Below are 20,923 nucleotides of genomic sequence, written 5' to 3' on the forward strand. Positions count from 1 at the left end.
CCACTTAACACCATTTTGCGGTTGTTCAATGTCCGCCTAACGTTACCTAGCACTTAAAGTCCCGTGTAACGTAAGTGGCGGTCGGGGCTCCGCCTAACGCGTTAAGTGCCAGGTAAACATGGAAAAGCAGTACACTGTGCAGCCAACAGATACGTGCAGCACCTAGTATAATCTGTGTTTACACTTTTATAGTTGATAAAATGGCAAAGTCTCGATCAGCTGTTGCAAATTGCGAAAGTTTGCTGCATGTTTTGCATTACCAAATGACAGCAAAAAAAAGGCGGATTTGTTAATTATCCCAGGCACGGCAATAAATAAAGCAACGTTTGTAAATATATGTGTAGAAATGAATATTAGATGGTCATTTTCGTGTGTGTTCCGAAAATGTTGCATATTGATATTAGCATTAGCAGTTTCACTGTAATTTCGTATGTTGGATTTCAGTGCATGCGGGTACAGAAAATAAAACCAGGTTAAAGTAATGCGTTTGATGCTTGCAAAATTGTATTAAAATGCCGTTCCAAATAAATGAATGTGTGTTTGCTGTAACAATTTTTTCCAACCAAACGCAATACACGAAATGTACACCATGCATCAGTTGCTTTTTCGCAATCCTGGTAATTTGTAATCTTTAAGATTAAAACACGTGTAATATTATTAGAGTCACTTCCGTCGCTATTGGTGTGAATATAACATTGCAAATAAACAAGTAATGTGTTGTTTCCGAATTACAACTGGCAAAGAATGCACGTATAATATTTAGCAGTAGCTACTCTTACCGTCCAGTTCATACATATGTACGTACAAGGAACAATTTCCGAATGGTGGTGTGTTTTTTACAAACACACACATTTACAATAATAACCTTGCAAGAAACTTCATACCTAGTAGTACATAAGACGTAATACCAATCTTTTAAGAAACGTATACATTGTATATGTGTGATTTTGTATGTTAACTTCCAAAATTGGCAAAAAAAAAAGGGCATGAGTTTACTGTTAACAAGCATCCTTACGATGTTGACATGCATGTACAAGGAACAATTTCATACTGGTTTTGTACCTAACCTAACCAACCCTACCCTACCCTAATATTCATGGGAGAGCATAAGACGTAAATGCCAAGTTTTTTTTCGGTATTTACTACTTAGAGGAAACGTTTTATGCGAAGTAACATATTTTTAATTACATTGTGCGAGATTTTGTACTTTAACTTTAAAACTGGCAAAGAATAATAATAATAGAAACACGGCGTTGATACGTATATACAAGGAACAATTTCCGAACGGTGTTACGTTTCGTAGATACAAAGAAAATGCACCATTGTAATAAACCTTGCACGAATCTACATGCCTGAAGATGCATAAAACGTGCACTCAAGTTTTTTCTGTTTTTTTTTAACATTCATATGCAATACACATGATCTTGTATTTGAGTTTTCAAAATAACTGGCCTAAAAAGACGAGCGGCTAGGGGCAGCATTAGCACCTTGGGAAATACATGCTAACAACCAGTGGCGTCGCTAGGCCATCTGCTTTGGGGGGGCTGCAACCAGATACATGACTTACTACTATTGTAAATATTTTTAATGTTTGAAAATAGCAAAGTGATTAATAAGTCAATGATATATAACAAGCATAAGGAATTAAAACTAACATAGACTTACTGCATTAATTTTTATGAAAACAGATGGATATTCTTGTCCTGTTTTTCTAATGCTGGTGAACTATGTCTTTATGTATCAGCTGTACTCTGCGGTTCGAATTTCTTGCAAAATTATCAATAACACAATCCACACACAATTCATGACACTCTTCCTTTTCTATGGCCAGTATTGCAAGTGAGGCAAGTCTGTCTTGGCCCATATTATTACGCAAAAATGTCTTGATTCTCTTCAAACAGCAAAACTCCTCTCATACGATGCTGATGTCACTGCAATTTGCAACATTCTGCATAAGTTCGGAAACATGTCTTTTGGAATGGCGTTCATTAAATGTACTATGGATGTGATGGTGTATGTCAAGTTCTTCAGGTAATTTTTTGTATCTACAGGTATGTTCCTGCATTAACAATTGTTCAAATATGTTTTCTCGAAATACTGTATGTAATAATAGCTAAAGGTTGGGGGGCTTACCGAGGGATTGGGGGGCTGAAGCCCCCCAAAAAAGGGCCTAGCGACGCCACTGCTAACAACACCAAACCTGGCCTGCCTAACCTATCCACGTAGGCATATAATAGCATAAATAAGCATGTAAATAGATTTGGCAAATTATAATTTGTTTATTTAAGCTATTATATACATACATGGATAGGTTAGGCAGGCCATGTTTGGTGTTGTTAGCATGTATTACCCAAGGTGCTAGTACTGTCCCTATCCGCTCGTCTAAAAAGGACCATAGCTTGTACGTATGTACAATGTATATTTTCCTGGTGAATATTACTGTTTTTTGTAAAGAAATATATACGTTCTTGCATTGCACTAGCATATAACGTTGCACGAAACTACCTATCTGAAAGTATATACAGCCTGGAGTTTCTTATTTTTTTCTTAATAAGAATAAAACATGCGTACATACAGTACTACGGTACTTTACATTACTATTTGATTCTTCCTTTTGTGCTAAGATGATAGTAATTCCCAAAATGTACCTTGTACATGGAACCGTTGATTAACGATTTTTTTTGTGCTATTCGAATTTGTTTTGAATACAAAAATTTAATTTTCATCTGCATCGTTAACCAACTTTCACAAAAGCTGCATTATAAATAAAGAAGAAACCTATAAGATTGTCAACGTTGATAATACTAATACTCGCTATTCGCTAAAGAAGGGGTTACGGATTGATCAATTATTAACATAAACGAATGATAAATTAGTAAGAGCAGAATAGAAGATTGCTCTTCTCATTCCGTATATTTACACAAACTCAGATATGTCAGCCTTGCACTAAAAATTGAATAAATGTAACTTGCATTTGTTACGACTTCGTAAAATTTTGGTCACTGTTTAGTAGTGTTTAATATTTTTAAAAAAGTGACCGTATGTCTTACTGAAAGATAAGACGAGGAATATTCTTTTTTGCATTATGTTAATTGGAGTACGTGAAAAATAAATTGAAAATTTTGTAAGCTTCCCACTACTTCGAAAGATTACGGGTTATATTGTATCATATAACATACATTTGATATTATATGAGAGTACGACACATGCATTACCTACTTCTATCAGCCGTTTCATTTTATTGCAATAAATATTTAGTTTTTTTAAACATATTTCAGTTGAAATTGACAAGCAGATATTAGCACGTAATAAACAAACAAGACACAATCGAAAACACAACTTTCTCCAGTTTCTGTTGCCAGGTCGTACGGCAAGCAGGAGAAAGTTCCACCTTACAAGGCCGAGGATAAAAATGCTTGGTGCAACCCACCGCCGCCTAAATCTCCCGCCTGTCGTTATCCAGCACTTTGTAAAGTGGCAGATTAAGTGGCGATGGTGCAATCGGCCCTAAGAGTATTAAATGAGGGTAAGTTGAATTGAATTGAATTGATTTTACTTTATTGCTGGGCGAGTTTCAGCTGTTGCTGGTCTACAACCTAATCCCAGAAACTACAGATTAAAATAAAAATAAAATAAAATTCAAGATTACAAAGAAATTGAACAACAGAGTACAATAAAATACAAAGGGAATAAAATCCCATACAATAGAACAGATTAAAATAAAAAATTAAAATAAAATTCAAGGTTAGGCTACAAAGAAATTATGTGTGTGTGTGTGTGGGGGGGGTAATGAGTTATAAAAAAATAGAAATATCATACAAATACTACATTTTTCCTATGTCTCTTAAAACATCGACTTTTGAAGAGTTGTCTGCTACTGAAATAATCCCTTACTTGCACACACAATACTACTTTGGATTGAACATATATTTAGTATATCACACAAGAAAAAATGCACAATATTCAATCATAGTGCCTACAGTACATTCCACCCCCGACCGAAGCAATGAAACTTCCCTTCGTTCCGAAGCAGATGCGTGATTACTTTAATGTCACAGATTGCAACAGGGACAACGAAGGTACAGATAAAGAAGCTCCTCTGTGAAAGAACTTTCTAGAGTCTAGAGTAGAGAATCTTCTAAATACTTGCCTCTACTTAGACTACTCCGAACAAATGTATTAGCTGTTGTTCATTTTCTGTGAATTTATCCTTTACAAAAGTTGCGAGCAAAATAATATCTGTTGTCTACATTTTCACTGCAAACAAATTGCACAAAATAGTTTTGCCTAATGTCAAGGGGGCTGACGGCAGTGCCATGGGGCTCTGATGGCAGTTCCTTGGGTGGTGGGGTGGCTGATGGCATTTCCAGGGGTGGCTGAGCTCCCCCTGGTCCCTGCCTGGACACGGGCCTGTTATGACCTGCCATTTAGACAGAAATCTGTGACTTTGATGTCATCATGCAAATTCCAATCGCATCTGCATCAAAGGTCAACAGCCCCCAGGTTTTGAGAACGAAGTGGAGTTTCATTGCTTCGGCCGGTGGGGGGGGGGGTGAAATGTAGGTACTGTGATTGAATATTGGGCATTTTTTGCGTGTGATATAAATATCTATACCATCTAAAGTAGTATGGAGTGTTTAAGGAATGATTTCACTATCAGTCACTTAACACTCAAAGAGTGTTTAAAGTTTTACTTTAAAACATGTAGAAAAATGAAGTATTTGTGTGATAATATAAATTTTATATAACTTAATAATCTCCTCTCACACACATAATTTTACTTCATCTAATACTGTTAAATTTTTGAAAAATGGACTTGGTTTACAAAGCCCCCCCCCCTCCCCCTGATAACACGTGAGCCTCCCTGGAGATACATTCCAGCTAGAGGGGGCTGGCGTTCGTGAAAAGTATGAAGAAATTTGCGAAGATTTCAAGTAAATAGAATGCCAAAAATAAAATATACAGATACAGGCGTAGTTTCGTCCGGCCACTTGGAGGGGCTAACATTATTCATACTCTTATCCATTGCGGAAAACATCACGGCCATTCTCTTTGGGAGGGAAACAGGTGATCACTCCATCATCTTATCCAAAATATATGGAATTGTGTTTATGCCGAGTGTTACCTTTATGAAAGGAATAAATACACCATTATATGGTTGCAAATTTATTAAAGAACACATTTCTTCTTTAGGATAAACATGGTATAATATTAGTGCTTTATAATATTAATGGGTAATCCCAGTGCCGGATCTACAAATCTTGCCCCCCCCCCCCTTCCCTCGGCAAAATATTACCAAAACCAGCTACCTACCCATTACATACGCACGCGCACGCGCGCGCGCACACAGGCACAACCACACACACATATATTTACACACACACACACACACACACACACACACACACACACATTTATAATGTATGTAGTGGTCCCGGGTTCGATACCCGGCGCAGGCACATAGTGGTTAGGATCCCACTTTAAACTGTAGGTCCAGTCCCGATTAGCCTTTCTGTGCATAAAGTGGACCTAAAACACCAACTCAATCAATCAATCAATTTATATTGTATGTGTGATTCTTGATCTCATGTTATCAAAGTCACATATAACGTCCTAGAGGGTGATTCAAAAGTCCCTTAACAACCCCCACAAAAAGTAAAGCAGTTAGACTGGGTTACAATTGGTCGTGATAGAAACAGGTTAGGCTTAGGGGTGTTACAAGCGGACGGGCGCCGTATTGAATTCAACACAACATTTTTGAATAGGAAGGGGGTGATGTGATATCTAAATGATACTGTTTTTTTCTCACACCTGGAAAATGATACATTCGTTACAATCACGCAGTCATAACTTTTCCTGATTAAACATAGGTTGAAGAAACCTCCACCACTGCATTTCAAGTGCAATTCTAGCCTGATTTCATTCTAGTCTGCTGTCACACGAGAAACTCGGGGTGGGTGATCTAAGATCGGAATTTTTCCGGCTTTGTCCCCGCATAAAAATACTCTAGAACCCACCCAGCCTCAAACCAAATGGTACATACCCTAAATGTGCCTTCATGTCACGGTGCTACATGCACAGGGAACTTTAACTTTACCTTTACCTGTATATATTGTATTCGTTTCTGTACGTCTGAGTAACTTCTTTTATTTTTTTTACATACGCAAATAAGAACCCTCTACTATCTCAATAGCTGAGGGTCACCAAAAGGCTTACTTGTCTCAGGCCCCCCCCCCCCCCCCACACACACACTGCGGGGTTTTGTAGATCCGGCACTGGGTAATCCTGTGTTCATGGTAATGAACAAATTATAGGTAGGCCTAATGCTGCAAGGGAAGGTGCTTGCGATTAGCTTCATGGAAAAAAATAAGATATTACACAAATTACATAATTATCTTATCTAATGCTCCCTGTATAAATTCCTTACGAATCTTTTACGATCCACTACAATTTCCCTTTCTATGTTCAATAGTGTCTTGCCTCATGGTTGACCTTAGCCATATTTTCAGACGTCTTATTGCAGAAAAAGACCGTTCAGCTGTAGCCTAATACACTGGCATATACTGTGAAATGTTCAACATTTTGTGCAACTGAAAATGAACAGGGTGTGATTTTTAGCCCCACCAAGTACTTTCGGATCTTATGAAAATGTAAACTGAAAAAGTAAATAGGGGAAACAAGCATTCCGGACCATTAAAGAATTCAGAACTTCGTAATGAATTATTTAATTCCACCTTTTATTAAAATAATTAGCATACGCGCTTGAAGAGAAGGTCTGAAAGGAAAGAACAAATGCGTGATGGCGTGAAGGATATAGAAAGTTACAATTTAGGTGATGTTCTATCAATTATCCTCTAAAACTAGACTTTTAAATAAGGATTCTCAACCAAAGAACTTCTATATAACTGTGGCCAGGTGGCTTCAAAGGGACACCAAGTATGACATTCAAAGCAGGTTTTATAAGATCATTTTGCATATGCATGCTTTAATTTTTTTCCTCAAATTCAATAGTCTAAGTCTGTTCGCCCGACGCCTCAGGGGTGTCCACAGGGGGGAGATTACGGCGCAGGTTGCGGATGGAGATTTTTTGGGGGGGATTTTTTCCCTTCAAATAATAAAAAAATCAACATTTATATATTTTTCCAAAATGTATAAAATTTGTACACCTTAAATGTACCACATGTAATCCATTCGATGAAGAAAATAAAGTGTATAAGGGTATTATGGAAAGGGTGGGGGAGAAATATCCAACTCTTAAATATTAGGCCTTAATTGACATGTGGGTTCTGGGGAGGATTCTGAATTAAACGTTGGGGGGACAGTTTCCAACTCTAGGTCTTAGATTATGGCTGGTATTTTAGTTAGAGGGGGATTGAGCATTAAATTTAAAGGGGAGGTTCGAAATTTTGGTGTGGAGACTGAGAATCAATTTTTTGAAGAAGGCAATATCAGCAGTAAGTATAAAATTGGCATGACAACTTTGGTGGTAGGATTGAGTATTAAATGTAAAGGTGAGGATAGGAAGCTCTTTGTGTTAAATCTTCGATTGTCAAGTGATTCCTGTAGTGGAGAGAGAGTTCGAACATTATATTTTGGAGACTGTATTTAGAGATTTGATATCTATATGTTTTGGGCCCCGAACGTGCCAAAAGAAAAGCTGGAAAAGGCTAAATATCTCGAGATCCTAAGAAAGTATTGACACCCCCAGTAGATTAATATTCTTAAAAGCCTGCAAAGTAATGGATGTAAAAATTTTCTTGCTCGCTTCGCTCGCAATCGTGTGTTGCGAAGTTGCATGTTTGGCGCTTTGCTGAGGTGAATGTGAAGTTTTATAGTACAGGTGCATATTCTCGATATTCATTAATAACATCACATCCTAAAATGTAATGCTTTGTGTTGCTATACTGCTTAATTTAAAGCAGGTGCATCATTTGGGACAGAAATATATCGAATCCGCATTTTTAACTTATTGTCACAGGAACATTTTACTTTAACCAGTCAGTCAAATTTGCACTGAAGATAAAATCCATTTAATTATTGTTGTGGGTTACTAAAATAATTATATTTATCCCAAGGAAAAAGGGGTGGGGGTGGAGTTCCTTGAAAGAGGAACCGTATTATATTATCGCCCTGAGCTTAAGAATTTCTAGCTAGGGTTCTGTAACGTCTCGTGAAACAATAATTGAATCGGTCATACTTTCGGTAGACACCCTGTCGTAATTAAATACTTTTTGTGGATGACGATATGGTTTGAGGGTGCGATTGATTGATTGATTGATTTGGTGTTTTAAGTCCACTTTATGCACAGTAAGGCTAATCGGGACTGGACCTACAGCTTAAAGTGGGATGCGAACCACTTGTGCCTCCACCGGGTATCGAACCCGGGACCCCTTGATTACAAGGCGATGACGCTACCACTGCGCCATCAGGGAGGCGAGGGTGCGAATGATTTGTGGGGGACCCATGACATGATTTGGGGAGGGGGTGTCATTGGCCTTGGGGGGATGGGCACCCCTGCTAATATTACTATAGATAGATGCAATGAAAACAAAGAAAATGGTCTGGAAGAAAGCTGCTAATACACTTTTTGTTCCTAAAACAACCTTTTATCCTGGGAGAGATATCGGAATACTGAAGAAGCATCCCAGACAAAAATGGGTCGTCAGACTCAGTGGCGTGCCCAAGGGGGAAGGGGTTGGTGTTGGAGGGGTTATACCCCCCCCCCCCTTTGGCTTAGTATTCGTTAAAAAGAAAAGAACGTCAAAGGTAGGAAAATATGGCGAAATGAGGGCTGATAGTTTCGGCCTTGGATGCTGTTATAGAATTGAGACCTCCGAAAACATTTTGCAGGTATGTTTTAACTCAGCGTTTTCTGAATTCTCATCTGCTTTGTTATGATATTAGCGGTACATAAAACAAATGTGGGCTTTTGTAATGTAATGATTTGTTTGTGAAATATGTACCACAGAGAGCGAATATAAATTCAAGATGAAAAATAGCGTGATGGTCTAAATATGGGCTATGACATGATGTCTAATGTTGAGATCACATTTTCAACAAATATTTGGATGTTTTTCTTAATTTCGATTTTTCCCATTCCACGTGATTTTCAAAATGACAGATTATTCATAAATATGAATTTTATATTGTTTTAGCGATAAATGACTGTTTTAAAATTTTAATTGTTTTTTGTGATATTGAAACTAGTAACTCATATTTACACCACAATTTTGAAATACATCATTTTACCACTTTTTGGAAATTGCTTTTTTTTAAAAAAAATGGAGACCTTCTATCCTTCATAGATAGTATGCATTTTAAAGGCAGGTGCTTGATATATTATTTTTTTTCCTCCGAAAATGACAACATAAAAAGGGCCCATATTTAGACCTATTCCTCTAATATTTAATATTAGGGTTACCAGACGTCCGGTTTTTCCCGGACATGTCCTACATTTTAGCCTTATGTCTGGCGTCCGGGAAGAATTTGAAAAATATCATAAATGTCCTACATTTTGAGCATCACATAATATGAATTAGGAAAATACGTGTTTCAGTTGAAGGAAAAGAAATCATGCAAGTTACAAGTCTATGGACTGCTCTTTCAAACTCAATAGTGAAATTATTTTTGATTCGGTTATTGCCAAAAAAGAAAATAAAAGTTTCCTAGAACAAAAACGGAACCAATAAATGAACGAAGTTTTGGGGCTAAAATCTGACGATGTTACTGTTAACATGACTGAGCAAATTTTTTGCCTTAGGGTTTATACTGATGGAAAAATGTCTTTCTCATTCTTATTCAATATTTTGACTGCAAAGCAGTGGGTATAGAGAACAAAGTTATTGAACTAAAACATATCCTACATGAAACTTGTGGAGCCATTTCAAGTTACGGTAATTGCTGAATATTTGTTTTGCTATTCCAGGTCATAATGAGAGATTACTTTTATAACCAGCAGCATAACGAAGTCATGAGAGGAATATTTTTTTTCAAAATGTTTGTAAAAAGTTTGGTACTGGGGTTCACTATAATTTTAGAGTTTGACTGTTCAGCCCCTCATTAATATATTTTGACTGAAACTGAAATTTGGATAAAAATAGGCTCCTCTGGGAAGTATCAGTTAAAACAAGTAGTAAGAAGCGTATTTTGTAGTATTGATTACAAGTTTGGAAATTTTACATTTAAGATTTCATTAAGAAATCATATTTTTTCAAAGCTGAAAAGTATAAATTTTTAATTACTTTCCAACATGTTCTGTAAATGTGTATTATTTATTGTGAATGTTTTGTGTCCTACATTTTCACTTAAAGTCCTACATTTTGGGACATTATGTCCTACTTTTCCCTAACAGTGATTTGGTAATCCTATTTCAAATTCAACTTAATTCGTGGCGAAACCAGTCAAACGTTTCAATTTGAATATTCACCTATCTTGCAGTTAAGATTGTGAGACATAGCAAGGAAATGTGACATCGACTTGTGGCTCGTAAATGGTCAACTAACACAAGTTGTAGGCCTACAGCAGTCTGGCGAATTCTAATCTTCTAAGTTTTGTCATATAATCTTATTTTTCAGCTATGGTAAAGATTTCTTTTCTTGTGTTTATTTTACTGCGTTTTCTTCCATTACGACGATAAGATTGAATGACGAATTGGTGAAATCGAAGAATAAATAAATAGAAATAGACAAACGTAATAGGCTATATTATCCTTGGTTAATCTTCAAGGTTCATAGCGCGCTACGCCCTATGACATCATGATTAAAAACTAAAATTTCCTGTGAATTTTTGGAAAATATTACCTTGAAGTGAACTGAAACCAAGTAACAATACATGTATTATTATTATTATTGTCATTTATTTGTACTCACGAGCACTATATATATTTCATATGCTTGCTTTTTGTCATTACCTTTTGTTATTTTATTTAGGGTAGTATCTTATAATTTTCATGTGCAATAAAGTACTCTGCTACATCTTTCTTGCTCGGGATAGGCGGTAGATCAGCATTTTCTGAACCTCGCCCAAGAATAAAAACTATTGAATTGAATTGAAAAATTGAATACTCTAACCACTCCCCAGCAGAAATCTGATAAATGTTTCTTGTTGAGCGTAGAATGCAGTGGTTGAAGATAATTTCTGATTATTGCCTCTTAGCAACAATAGGAAAAAAAATTGTTCGGAAAGTTATTGTTGCTAGGAATCCTAATACTGCTGTTCTGTTCTTTTGCGATGCGTGAAGATTAAAAAGGTTGAAAGTGCGAGTTCAATTCTAACTAACACGTTCGGGAAAATAAGTCGGTATGGCAAAATACCTTTACGTGCGGATTATGTACGAACGGAAGTTTCAATATTTGCGTGGACTCTAACTCGCGGCTTCTCGGCTACTTGGTCCAATAACAATAGCCGTTTTCTAATCAAGATGACGTCAGTGCTTGAGTAACCCTCACCGAGAAGGTAAGTGGATACTTTTCTTATTTATGTCAGTGGTTTTCAAAAACTTCTCTCTCTCCCTCTCTCTCTCTCTCTCCCTCCCTCCCTCTATCTCTAATTCCCCTGCCCCTCGCTCTTCAAGAGGCCAAACAATAAAAGGGGAAGCAGTTTCAGCCTACATTGTAGTCAGTCAGGCTCTTCGAGATCCCGATTGTGCAATGTGCCTACACCGAGTATCGAACACACGACCCCTTCACTACGACAAGAAAATTACACAGTGGCACAGGAAGGGGGTAGAGGGGTAAAATGTACACCCTATTTTTTTAAGTTGGGTACAATTCCTCCTAGATACGTAGGTCCAAGCTGCATCATTAGTATCCCATCAAATAATTTGACAGAAGCAAGGTGCTGCTATTTTGCAGGATTTAAATGATGATGAAAATATAAATGAAACAGACGTAAATAAGAATTGGGGGCACATACGTAATGCAATAGAATCAGCAGCTAAAGAAAGTATAGGATAACATAAACCGAGAAAAAGTAAGCCATGGTTTGATAATGAATGTCATAATCTAATAGAAATAAGAAATCAGGCTAGACTTAGGTGATTAAATAACTCTGATGATACAAATCTAAACAATTATAATAGAATAAAGCGAGAAGTTAACCGCACGGTTAGAAGTAAAAAAAGAGATTTCTTGAAAAGCAAAATTAACGAAATTGAAACGAACAGCAAAAATAAAAATATCAGAGATTTATATAAAGGTGTAAATGAGTTTAGAAAGGGGTGGCAACCTAAAGTAAACTTGATAAAAGATAAAGACGGTGATTTTCTAGCTGACCCAAGCGATATTCTAAATAGATGGAAGAACTACTTTAATGACCTTTTAAATGTCCATGTAGGAGATAAATCAGAAGTGAATGAAGTACACACAGCAGAACATTTAGTTCCAGAACCTAACTTGACTGAAGTTATAGATGCTATTAAAAGGCTACAGAGGCGAAGATATAGTACAAGCAATGCAAGCACTGCTTGCATAATTCGAATATCATTTAATGTACTTAATGTTCTAACCGTATTTAGTTTCCAACGCACTCGATTTCGCGAAAAAATGCGGCCGCAAACTCCCCCAGCAGCTCTGTAGCAAGCACCAGCCTCAATGCTTGCAGCCGTTCTGCGGGAAAATAAGGCCTCCGAAGGAGTCACATGGCGAAGCGTGAAATTCTGGTGGAACCCGTCCACAAAGCTTCTACAAAAAGCTGTGCTTTCCGAGCTTGCGTGATTCCCGAAAATAGCCGAGTTCAACCGAAAGCAGAAGGATTCATCTATGGGTACGTTGCCAGCAAAAACTAGTAACGAATATTTGTCTTCACGAACACGTAAACAAGATCGCAAATATAATAATAATTGTTAGTCATAAAATAAGTAAAAGAAGTTATTATCACTGTTCTAAATTCCATATATATCATATTATATTACAAATTATTTTAGATTTCGCGAAATGTAAAACGCGTAAAAAAAAGTTGACATTGGGAGTTGGGGCAGTGGAATTTCTGCACCCCCGTGAAGAGTTTTCTCAGGGAGGGAGGGAAGATTGGACGGACCTTGGTCCTGCACCCTGCTTCCTGGTCGGTCCAGCTCAAATTACGCCAGAAGTGTTGACCGCTACCAGTGTTTGCAACTGCCAAATTATTTACGCAGTAATTCAAGTGAGCTCTTTCACAAATTTTACAATCAATAAATTGACTGCTTTTGAATAAAACTTGGGGTGAAAATAAAGCTATCTGAGAAAGAACTAAATATATATATATATATATATATATATATATATATATATATATAGAAGTAAATCGTATACATTCCGCATATTATGAGCACAAGAATATGTTTTAATGATTGATTGATTGATTTGTTGTTTTAAGTCCACTTTATGCACAGTAAGGCTAATCGGGACTGGACCTACAGTTTAAAATGGGATCTGAAACACTTGTGCCTCCACCGGGTATCGAACCCGGAACCCCTTGATTACAAGGCGACGACACTACCACTGCGCCATCGGGGAGGCCCGAATATGTTTTAAGTTCTATTATTATGACGCAAGTGGTGTTCCCAGGGTCTTTTTACGGTCCCCATTTTGTCATCTTTTCCTTCCTTTGACGTTTTTTCTTAGATATACTGGGCCAAAAGGGGGTTATGTCTACCATCCACCCCCCCTTCGGCCCGGGCACGCCATTGAATGACACTTTATTACTTAAATATTAATGTACATACTCGTTCTGCTGAAATGATTCTGATTCCTCCGCGTAATTTTTATCTCCAAACTGATATATCTTTCCTTTGTGACGGATAAAATTAAGGAAATAGGTTGGTATCACTTTCTGGAGTTTCAGAGATTTTCAAAGTGATCTTGTGTGGATGCTTGCATTTGCAGTTGTGGAAAGCGCGTGGGATAGTGTGAGTGTTTGTTGCTTCGTGTTTTGTGCTGTGAATTTATCGGAATGAACGCGTATTTAGGAACGGTTGATGTGAAGTGCGGGTGTATTATTGAGCAATTGAAAATTGCTTCGTTTAGCTCGAGAGAGATAAGTGTTAAAATGAAAATCGTGGAAGGGGGTCGACCAACACCAAGAGTTTGAAATTTATTGTGGTGAGTACATCGTCTATGCATGTGTTTCTTTGCTTTGAAATGATTTTTTTATTGTTTGTGTTTAACTTTTTATTTAGTGTTTAAGTTACTCCAATGCGGTTTTTAGGGTGCCCAAAAATACTAAATTACATCATGCAGCGTAAAATAAACAAATGATTCCCATTTTTTTTATCTAAATCGGTTTGGTCACCGTTTGACCATATTAAATAATAATGAACAAATAAAGGTACTAATAAGTAAGTAAGAAATTCCGTCTCCCTTTAGTCGTATGCGGAAAGTTCGCATATGGAAAACGTTTAATATCATATGAATAACGTTACCTGGATTTTTTTTAAAAAAGTAAATGTGACGTTTGCGGATCATATGGTTTATTTTTAGTACAGTCACTTTATTACGAAATTTTGACAAATCCAGCGACTGGGTAAATGAAGCTATAAACCTTGAATCTTTCCCCTCGGCATGTCGTTGTACTACATGTTTTGTTGTACTGAAACATTGCTTGCCTCCTTCGTAAGACTACGCTTCGCTACTGCTAAAGAATAACAAAGCACCTGGCATTGATTTAATACCAGCTGAATTAATTAAATATGGTGGAAATTCATTAATATGTCAAATTCATAAATTAATTTGTTTAATATGGAATAAAGAAGAAATCCCTCAACAGTGGAAAGAATCCATAAGTTTTCCTGTGTTTAAAAAAGGTGATAAAATGAACTGCAATAATTACCGTGGAATTACTCTACTCTCAACAACATATAAAATATTATCTAACATTCTTTTAACAAGACTAACCCCATATGCTAATGAAATTATAGGTGATTATCAATGTGGATTTAAACGTAACAGATCAACTACAGATCAAATTTTTCACATCAGACAGACACTTTAGAAAAAGTGGGAATATAATCAAAATGTCCATCAGCTATTCATTGATTTCAAAAAACTATATGATTCGGTCAAAAGAGATAAATTATATAATATATTAGTAGAGTTTGGAATACCTAAGAAGCTTGTTAGTATGATAAAAATATGCACCAGTGAAACAGAAAGTAAAATTCGTGTGTGTATTAATATGTCTGACAAATTTACAATTCATGGTGGGTTAAAACAAGGAGATGCATTATCTCCATTGCTCTTTGATTTTGCCTTAGAATATGCTGTTAGGAAGGTAAAAGAAACTAAAGAAGGACTAAAATTAAATGGTGTGACTCAGTTGTTAGCATATGCAGATGATGTAGACTTACTGGGGGATGATGTGAATACAATTAAGAATAATGCTAAAATATTTTTCAAAACTGCTAAAGAGATAGGTTTGGAAGTTAACAAAGAGAAAACTAAATATATGCTTACAGGCCGAAACCAAGTGTTAGGTAATCATCAACATCTAATTATTGATAACAGCTCGTTTGAACCAGTTTTCAAATTCAAATACTTAGGAGTAATATTAACAAATGAAAATTATATTAAAGAGGAAATAAAAAGTAGGCTTAATTCAGGAAATGCATGTTACTTCTCTCTTCATTAACTTTTGTCTTCTCGTTTAATATCTAAGAAACTAAAAGTTAAAATATACAAAACAGTAATTTTGCCTGTAGTATTATATGGATGTGAAACTTGGTCCCTTACATTGAAAGAGGAACATAAATTGAGAGTATTTGAAAATAAGATCCTTAGGAAAATCTTTGGACCTAAAAGGGATGAGGAGACAGGTGAGTGGAGAAGGTTACATAATTTAGAACTACATACTTTGTATTCATGTCCAGATATTATTAGAATAATTAAATCAAGAAGACTTAGGTGGGCAGGCCATGTGGCACGAATGGGAGAGGAAAGAGGAGTTCACAGGATTCTTGTTGGGAAACCTGATGGTAAGAGACCTGTAGGAAGGTCAAGACGAAGATGGAGGGACAACGTTGAGATGGACCTATGGGAAATCGGTAGGGATGGAAAAGAGTATATAGAACTTGCTCAAGATAGGGTAAGATGGAAGGCCTTTGTTGCTGCAGCCATGAACCTTCGGGTTTAAGAAGCCTAGAGAGTTAGTTAGTTAGTTAAGGTGCTGCTGTTCAAAGTGTCTAATTTTTAATAACACAAAACTTATTTTCTTTACAAACATTATCTTCCTTTCCAAAGAATTAAAAACCACTGTAAACTTATGGCACTATATATTGTAGTACAAGGCAGTTCAGTTGATTTGCACTCCGAGAAACTTTCTTTAATGACCTGAAAAATGTTTAGAATGAGTGTAAAACGGACCCGTTTTACGGAAATAATATTAACGATTTTTAACATTTTGCAAGAATTTCGATTTTTACCCTTCCATAAATGAATGGGTTGTTTGTGGACACATACAAGCTCCAGAAGTCTAATTCAGGAATATCTGTTAATATCCAACCATATTTTAGACATTTATTTTTATTCTTGACAGCACCCGAAGGAAAATTACACTGCTTCCTTCTTGTAAGAGAACCCTGTATCGTTTTCCTTTTCATTTGTAGCCATTCGTTGCCGTTGTACAAGACTACAGCTCTTGCCCAGTCATACGGCTGCCGGCCTACATGCTGGCAAGGAAAGTGGGGAGCGGGGAAGCGACCAATCCAGCGCGATAAGAGACACAGTGGCCTGTAGAATAAGGTGCGCGCAGCACCTTCTTTCGCGACGTCGCATCTCTCGCGGTCTTCTCTATGAAAGGCTGCCTTCGACATCCCTATTCTCTGTTACTTCTTCACTTAAGCTAATGTCACGAATAACGACATGTCGCAGTACTAATCCACAAATTATCACCGTTAATTATCCTTGCTTTCTTTAATAACCAATGCCTTTATCTTGTTCAGGTTCATTTTGATTCTGAAGAGTCTACAGTTGCTACTTAGCTTATACAATGTTCATCGTAATTTCCCATCTGCTGAAGCTCTTTTCCAGTCTAATGGCGGTCGCCCTATAAGTTGACAAGGGAAGTGGGGATCGGCGAAGCGACCAATCCAGCGCGATAAGAAACGCAGCAGCCAGTAGAACGAGGTTCACGTAGTACATTTATCCGCAGCGTCGTGTCTATCGGGGCCACTGCTGTTGTGTGGTTGGTCTGCGGCGTAATCTCCGCTCCCCACTTCCCTTGTCAAATCGGGATGGTCTATTTTTATTTTTCCTCTCATTAAACGCACAAAGGTTTCTATAAATGTCCAAATTAAACAATTTAACAATTTCGAAGGTCGGCAATTAACACAATTTTATAAGTGATATTGCCTTAAGTATGGTTTACTATGCCCAGTTTACTTACATTTTAACATATCTAGTGCATAAATTGCTTTTAAAATATAGTTAAATTTATATATCAGGCGCACGTCTACGCTTCTACTAAAAATTGTGGTTACTGGTTAACTGTCTAAAAAAATGTTTACTTTATGAATAAGGCGGTGATTACGCTTCTCCTAAAAATTGCGATTACTGGTTGACTATGCGAAGTTTACTTGTATCTTAACACATCTAGTGCAAAAAATGCTTTTAAAATTATAGTTCAGTTAATTTACAAAGCGCCTGCACACTTCTGTTAATGCTGCGGTTTCTGGCTGACTATGGAAGTTTACTTATATTTTAACACATCTAGTGCATAAATTGCTTTTAAAATTATAGTTTAATTTATTTACGAAGCACCTACACGCTTCTGTTGAGAATTGTGGTTTCCCAAGTAACCACCACCGTTGGGCCAACGTCAGTTTACGTGGGAAACGTTGGCTTTACGTTGGTTGGCAAATTGACGTTCGTCTTGCGTTGGGCAAATGGCGGTTGCCAACGTTTGCCAAACCATGGAAAAGTGAGTCAAAATCAGTTTTAAAAACAACTTTTTCATGCTAAGACAACGGTATGTTTTTACGTTGGGTCAACCGTGGGTCAACCATTTTCATAACGGTTACTTGGGTTATAACATATCTAGTGCATAAATTATTTCATAAATATTGTTTAATTTATGTATAAAGAGGTGCTTATGCTTCTCCTAAAAAACTGTGGTTACTGGTTGACTATGCGAAGTTAACTTATATTTTGACATATCTAGTTGTGACGGTCCTGTGAATCCGCACAATATAATTATATGTTTATTGAAATTATTAGTTTCATATTATACAAATAACTTTATATTAACGGTTCAAAAAAATGTATAATAATTACTTTGTACAACATTAATTATGTTTTATGTTATTTATTGCTGTATACGCTGTAAAAACGAGATATTTGTAAATTTAACGTTGCTATAGCAACGAGAATCAATAGTCATTATGTGGTAATGTGTGTGACAAAAATGGAAATATAGGTAATAGTGAACTGCATATTGGTCAGTTATTTCACTAATATATAAACCCTTAGAAGTTGTATCTTCACCTTCGCGTTTTAGTTTCAAGTATTTATGAACGAAATGTAATCGTGCAAATGATTGACTAGTGAATGTCACAGTATAATTGGTGGGCCAGTATTGTGGAACGTTATCAGCACGATCTTGTCTTTTGCGTGTTAACTTACACCATTGTTCTCGTGAATCTATTTTGTACATACATTTATATTATGTACGCATCAAGTAATCCTTATAATCTGAGATCCAAAACAAGTCTTACAGCTAGATCTATCAATTGTGGTGATGAACCTGATGAATCACAAAATAAGAATGGTGCCATGAATATGGTGAAGTGCTGCAAAGATCCCGATAAGGAAAGGTTGGTAGCTTGTGAAAATTGTGGCCATTGGTTTCATTTACAATGTTTGGGTTTGTCCGATAGGCATTGGAAGTTATATCAGTTAAATGAAAATTATTTCTGTAAAGATTGTGATCCATCTTATGATCCGTTCAGTATTGAAGCTTTCGTGCAATGGAAAAGAAGTCAAGAAAGTGTTCAATAAATTGACATTCGTCCTTCTGTGTTAACAGAGACGTCAACGGGGCAAGGTAACGTTCCTTTTCAAATGTTTGATCTGCTGGCAGAGTTAAGGAGGCACAACAGGTGGAATTTACAAAAATTAGGGAAACTCAAAATTCTATGAGGCAAACTCAAGAGTCCATGAGACAAACTCAAGAGTCTCAACAGCTTGAGTTTACAAAAATCAGGGAATCTCAACAGGAAATTCAAAATTCACAGCAACTACTCAACCTTGACTTCCACGAATTGAGTACATCGTTACGGAAGGAATTATTGTAGCTGAAGTTGCGGAGTCCAGCGAAGTAGCAACACGTTCATTACATCAGGAAATGGAAAGAGAAGTGCAAAGACTAACAAACAAAATCGAGGAAGTCAATACTACTTGTACAGAGAATTCTGATAAACTTGCTGGATTGAATGATCAGATTACAGAATGCCAGAACAATGTTTCAGGGTTGTCTCGGCAAGTTCAAAGACTTGAAGTCGTCGTGAGCAAGGACGAAATAACGAAGCGAGTGGAAGCATGTGAGGAAAATATACTAATTTAACATCTAATATTTCAACTAATGTTGAATCAAGTAATCCTGTACAAGTTTACAGTTCTCATGTGAATGGTAACTGTCAACTTAGTATTCCTGCAAGGAACCTAACCTCTCCTAAATCATCTGATTCTTCAGAGTGCGATGTTTCTGATGACGAACACAATCCCATTGCTTCACAAAAACACAAACGTTCTAGAAATAATCGAGTGAGAACTAGTAATACTAACAAGTTATGTCAATCAACCCGTACTTTATACTCTGATGGTTCTTCTCAGGAAAGAAAGAGGCAAGTAAACCAAAAGTCAGCAAATCCGCAGAATCATCGATGTGATTATCCTGACAATTGTGTTGCGTTCGCTTACTCAAGAACCTCGACGGTTGGTAAGATTGAATGAACTTACTGTTCTTCCTAAATATTCTGGAGATCCTGAAAAATCAAGCCCACGTAAGTTTATTAAAACTTTAACGTCCTACTTAGACTTACTGCAAGTTCCTGACATGCAAAGGCTTGAATGTATTGCTAATTGTTTCCAAGGACCTGCAGAAGGTTGGTATAATACTCATGTCGATTCGTTTACATCGTACAAACAGTTTGTTGACGAATTTCTGAATCACTACACGTCTTATTCGTTAACTCAGGCTCAATTATCTGAACTTAGAAGTCGTAAATATGATCGTAAATCGACGAGTAGTATTGAAGTTTTTGCTATTCGTACGCATTCAGCATATTATAATTTAGTTGATCGTCCGAATGATGCAGAAGTTATTGATATTTTAATCAATCAGTTGCCCACATCTATTGCACAAACAATATTAGCTGCTAGATTAGTTAAAATGGATGATGTAATTGCATTACTAAAGAGGTTGGATTTAGTGAATTCAAGATCGAACAAGAGTTTTAATGTTCTTGATAATGTACGTGAAAAAAATTTCCGACATGATGGGAATAATTCTAAAAGTTTTACCGACAATAATAGTGCAAGGGCAAAACTGAGAGTTCAACATGTTGCTAAAAGTTCATCGTTTGTGAAAGATGATGAACCTAATGGAAATCAAGGTTCAAGACGTAACGTAAGACCTAATGATAGTGTTCATTTTGTTTCTTCTAGCGATGAAAAAAAAAAAGATTCCACGTAATCTATCCCATAATAATGTGACGGTACCACAGAAACGAAGGGGAAACAAAGGACTTTTTCAAACTTCGTTTTTTAATAGTTGTAACAATGGATGTATTCTCTTGTAATTCGAGTATGTCATACATTCATATGTGTACTAAAGATCAATAAAGACAGAACTGAAATATCGTGTGTAGGTTTTCAGAAATTGCACGCTAATTGCTGCCGCGCGCGGCTGGTTAAGGGGTTCACATTAGGGATGGCCAGATCCGGATCCTAGCGCA

Source organism: Lepisma saccharinum, chromosome 5, assembly GCF_977018435.1.
Source record: "Lepisma saccharinum chromosome 5, izLepSacc3.1, whole genome shotgun sequence".
Taxonomy (NCBI): domain Eukaryota; kingdom Metazoa; phylum Arthropoda; class Insecta; order Zygentoma; family Lepismatidae; genus Lepisma; species Lepisma saccharinum.